Source organism: Sceloporus occidentalis, unplaced genomic scaffold (genome assembly GCF_023333645.1).
Source record: "Sceloporus occidentalis isolate IW3139 unplaced genomic scaffold, rSceOcc1.0.p SCAF_28, whole genome shotgun sequence".
Classification (NCBI taxonomy): domain Eukaryota; kingdom Metazoa; phylum Chordata; class Lepidosauria; order Squamata; family Phrynosomatidae; genus Sceloporus; species Sceloporus occidentalis.
Window position 1 is genome coordinate 6412465 of NW_028317008.1, and position 6001 is coordinate 6418465.

Sequence of the window (6001 nt, forward strand, 5' to 3'; positions counted from 1 at the left end):
ACGCCGATAGAAGAGAGGTAAAAATACAACAGCGCTCCCAGCGTGCAACGGGGCAGCAATGCGAGGGGCATCATGGATAATGTAGTCTCGTTCTACTTAGTCCTCAACAAATGATGTTGGACGTATTGCTACTTTTCAAATAGTTAATTATGATCGATTATGCGCTTTAGTCGTTGGTTTTAATACAATTTATACCAAGAATGTGGCACTAATGTAAAAAAATATTTCACTTGTTCATCTCATTTATGAACTGTGGTGAAATCCAAGTTAAAGGATATGGCTTAATAAGTATTTTTTATAACATTTGAATGTGTGATTTATTAAAGAAAACATACATAAAAACATATATATATATATATATATATATATATATATATATATATATATATATATAAAATTTCATTTACATTATATTCCGGTTAACATGTAAAGTAAATTGGCGATGTTACTTTTCACGCGTCATATACTTCTCACACAAGGTTTTATGCTTTTAGGGTTTCCATAGTCTACCCGGCTTTAACCCATTCATTCATTTACGGACTGTTATGAAAGATACTGTATGTAAAAAAAGGGCCTTTCATTTCCTGTTCTTCTTTCTTCCTCCTTTCCCTGCTAAGTGCATTTTAATAGCTTTCATCTCAGACGCTTATATGTAAAAGTTGCTTCCTTTCTGGCTGATCACACTCAACCTCGCTTTTACCGTGGTCGAGGTCGACTGGCCCTTGGGGCCTTTTGGCATATAGGGGGGTAAAAGGCATGTCATGGGGCATATAGGGGGGTATAAGGCAAGCCTGAGGGCAGATGTGCATAACTGGGGGGCAGGTTGGCAAATAAAAGGAAATAAAAACAAAAAAAATATATAATTTTTCTCAGCTTTTATTAAATATGGAAAAAAAGTTTACATGAATTCATAAAGAAAGTTTCATACAAGAATATCTTGAAGAATAATGTGATCACCGTTTTGTTCCACTGAATAAAATGGAACTTTTTCATCTAAAATTGTTTGCATTACCAAATATTTTGATTCCATTATGTCTAATGTATTTCATTTATTAGGGCCTTTTAACACTTTTGCTTTCTGTCATTTTAATACAAATAATGTGATAAAAAGAATGTTTTATAGTTATTTGTATGGCAAATAGTGTGACTCGGGTATGTATAAGGGGTGCGTGTGGGTATAAGAGCTCGACCGCAGGATAAGCTATATGGGGCTGGTCTCCAAATGTTTCCAGGGCTGCTTTTCATTCCCAGTCCGGCCCTGTGGACGAGGTACCCCCCCCCCACACACACACACTTAGGGTCAGTATCACAACGGTCTGTGTTGCAAGCCACAATAATGATTATGCAAGAAGGGAGGATGTGTGCCAGTACATTTCAGAAACAGCATTACATACTGTATATGCACACAGAAATGTATCACCAGTACACAATTAAATATGAGTGAGCTAGGACTGGATTCAGTACATGTAGCCACGTCTGTAACTTTTTAGTGAACTATACCAATTTTTATTTAGAAACATACTAACACAGAATTTGAGAGAAGATAAGAACCATTTGGCCCAGGTGGTCTGGCCACTTTCCCTGATTTAAGAACTCAGACCTTAATTAGTCCTTGGTCCTGTCATAGATTCAGGATAGCCACCAATTAACATATACTAGCATACACACACTCTAACCATGGCTAACCCCTTCTTCATGCATTTCTTTCTAACATAGGCACGGATCTGCGGGGGGCTTCCCTCTGAAAGGTCGAGCCCTAGGTCACCTATGTGGTGGGGCCATCCCAGTCTGTCCCAGCACTGACCTATTTTTGCCTTGATAAATATACCATAGTTAATGCTTGACATGGTTATCAAATCTTAATTGAATCAGTTTAGGGCTACATTTTAAAAGGGAAGCATTCATCAAACAACCAGTATAGATACAACAGGATATTTTGAAACCAAATTCCTCAGGACATCATATCAGCACTTTTCGGTAAGGAGTGAGTCAGAATGTATATTGCGTAATAAATGTTACATAATACAAGTCTCAGCCCTTACAACAGATTTTACACAAATACTGAATCTAGACTCATGGTACTGGCCTTCAGCATTTCCCTTTGGTATGTAACTTTAACCCCTTAAGGACAACAGGTTGCATTGTGAGCCATGTACGGGCTTAGTCGTGAAGGGGTTAAAAATGTCATTTTCTAAAATATATTAAAGAAAAACAGCTTAACAACTATATTATAAGATGCAAAATGTAATATATACCGTATTTGCTCGATTATAAGACGAGGTTTTTTTCAGAGCAAATGCTCTGAAAAATACCCCTCGTCTTCTAATCGGGGTCGTCTTCTAATCAGACCTCAAATAGAGTCTGATTAGGAGACTAAGATCCAGATCCCCCGCACCGCTGCAGGGGACCTGGATCCTCCTGTCTCACCCCCCCCCCCCATCATACACACTTACCGGTGCTTCCTGCTGTATTGCCGGGGCAGCGGGTTGACGTCTACGCGATCCGCGTAGACAACGTCCGCTGCAGCCGGAAGGAGGTGTGGCTAGCAGCGGGGGTTGTCTGCGTCCGTCGCGTAGACCTTCCCCGACTGTCAGAGATCTCTGATCTCTGACAGCCGGGGAAAGTATACGCGACGGACGCATACAAACCCCCGCTGCCAACTCCACCTCCTTCCGGCTGCAGCAGAAGGCGACGTCAACCCGCTGCCCCGGCTGGAAGCACCGGTAAGAGAGGGCTGAGAGGGGAGAGAGGAGAGAGGAGAGGGGAGGGGAGGGGAGGGGAGGGAGAGAGTGTGTGTGTGTTAGTTAAATGGGGGCATAGGGCATTTCTGGAGTGGCGTTAAGGGGGCATTTAATAGAGCACTCTGCCTCCTGAAATGCCTTATACCTCCCTATATGCCACCCTGCCCCATAATATGCCTTTTAACCCCCTAAATGCCAGAGTGGCATATAGGGGCATAAGGCATTTCTGGAGGCAGAGTGCTCTATACAATGCCTTTTAACTCCCTTAATGCCACTCTGCCTCCTGGAATGCCTTATACCTCCCTATATGCCACTCTGCCCCACAATATGCATTTTAACCCCCTAAATGCCAGAATGGGATATAGGGGTATAAGGCATTTCTGGAGGCAGAGTGGCACATAGGGGGTCAAAAGGCATACCATGGGGCACAGTGGCATATAGAGAGTTAAAAGGCATATCATGAGCCACAGTGCCATATTGGTGTGGCAAGCCTGGGGGCAGATGTGCGTAACTGGGGGACAGGTTGGAAAATACAAGGAAATAAAAACAAAAAAAATATTTTTCTCAATCATAGCTTTTATTTAAAAAAAATAGTTTACATGAATTAACATTTACTGGTAAAACTTTTTTCCTTTGGGGTCGTCTTATATTCAGGCTTTTTCTTTTTTTCCTAAGTTAATATTCAGATTTTGGGGGGTCGTCTTATAATCAGGGTCGTCTTATAATCGAGCAAATACGGTATATATATAAAACATTCATAAAAAAAATATTAAATATACGAATGGATATAATTTCTGTTTTATAAATACGGTAGCACAGTTTTTCATGGATATTATAACAAATCCATTGCGCTGTACCATATGAATCACCTTCATTGAATGCAGAATGCAATGCCCTTTAGCGTAGATAGAGACTTCAAATGAGGCCAGGCTCCACGGTTTGAGAGAATGATGATTTCACATTTCCTAACAAAAAGTGTGTATGATGGTAACACAGTCGCCTTGCGTTGACTGAAGAGGTTAAGGGTGAATCTTCTGTCTTCTCTAGTTTGAGAAATTGAAGAGCTGATGTCTTTTTAGCAGATCCCACAAATATATTGACTGATGCAGAATGTGATTCATTGTATTAAAACGTGTTAAATGTACAAAAGCTATGAACAAAAAAAATGTGTTTTTTCCCCAGTTACTTGACAGGCGAGCTTTTTTATATGTGTGTGTAGCATTACGAAATATGTTTCAGGTGAACCCTATAAAAGTTCAACTATTGTTAGTTGTATTTGTAGGATTAGCAAGACTTGCAAAGGCAATGATATGCCAAGTGTCTTACTACAAAAGTTATTCCAATTAAGTCATTACCAGCAAAAAAATAGTTTAGTAAGCAAATCAGTAACACTAACAGATCCTGATAAGGTTTTAGACTTTGTACTTACAACGTCTTACATGTTATTTGCAGAATAAAGCTACAATAGACAGATAACCGGTTCTAAATGTAGGGATATAGCTTTTCACGCTGCAAAGTTCAACAGGTCTGTTGGAAGGCTAGTTTGCAACATAACGCAAATGCAAGCCAGGCCACATTTTTATGTTTAAGGCAGGACAAAAATTGGCAGCTGCTCAGGGACCAAGCTTTACAATGACCCACATCAGCTGACTAATGTGCCCAACTAATGTGAAGTCATAAGGGGATTCAGATATTATGATGAGGGATATACAGATACCTCATGAGAGGGAGCAAGGACATAGACGTGCTTGATGAACTGTTAGGCCAGGGCCCCTTTCATGTGTTTGAGATGTTGCTGTCATCATGCAATTAGACATATTCAATATAATTTTTGAAGCAAAGAAATGAGTTGATGCAGCTACATAACATTCATAACCTGGGTCTAAATGGTATACCACTTGAAAAAGGTTTATGTACTAGAATAAATTTCCCATAAGCTCTTCTCTGGACAAAGGTCTCATTACTAGATCTATAATTGCATTGAAAAGAATGTGATCAGGAATAGTAAGGTAGAGACCATGCAGTATAATTGTTACACCTTTATATCAAACGGTGTGCATGTTGTATTCTTTAATGACGTACTTTCTTTATATATACCACAGTCTTTACTAATTGGAAGTGGAGAATACTGTGATAAAATCATTGTCAAGATAACCCAATCAACTGATTGCAATACATTTTTTCATAAGTTCTAGGCAATAATCATTTTTGTGCAGTTATTTATGTTCTGTGTTTTTACCTGTGCAGTGTTTTCCATCCACAAATGTGGAAAGCAAAATCACACCCTTAGTATCACTGACCAAAAAAAAAAATATGAAGGCAGGTTTTTCCAGAATCACAGGGAATTTCAACAAAATTTCACAAATTTGTTCAGGTAATTTTCTAGCGCGCTGCCGTCAGTTGTCAATTTGCCATGTTCAGGAACACAATGGATTCTCAAGCTATGCCTAATTCAGCAACACAACCAGACAAACATTGGTGTCTCCTGGAAGGGGCAAAATGGTAATTTAAGCAATCAGGGGCCATCATAGAAAGATAATTTTAATAGATTTGGTGGCCTTAAATAAACAAATCAGGGTAAAAAATTAATTATGCTAATAAAGAGATAAGGAAGTTAGATATTAAGTTAATTATCACTTTGAACTTGGCTTTCCAAAAACTGCAGGTGCCTGTTTAGGGTAGTAATAATAATACACTTTGCATAACGGTGCTTTCTTTGTAATATGAAAACCTAATCTTTAACACTCACTAGATTTTTTTTTTTTCCGCAAGGATGTAAGGCTACACTTCATGGTGCTAATTCCATTCACGGTAATTTGCAAAAGAAGAGTACTAAGCACATTCAAAATTTACTAAACTAGTAGACACATATTAAAGGTGCCGTTCCACATAGTCTACTGAATTTACCATTCTTGCAAAAAAATGCAGCTTTAAAAAAACAATTCCTACCACTGCTTAATGTCCAAACATTTCCTATAAATAATTACCGGTATTTAATTGTGTAAACAGCTGCCTGACTTGTCCTTGTCATTAAACTGGTCCAAGGAAAAAATAGCATGACTGTAGAACAGCACCTCTGAAAAAAAGACACTTTAACACAGTATTCACTAAAATCAAAGAACTGCAGCAACCCGCCGGTATTTTCACGGCTCACGTGGTCAGTAAATGCTGCAAAGTAAGACAGAAGAGCATTTTCAATATAACTTGGTTGTGAAGATATGTGTTTTAGCTTACTACTCCCAAACAAGTCAAATGTTAAA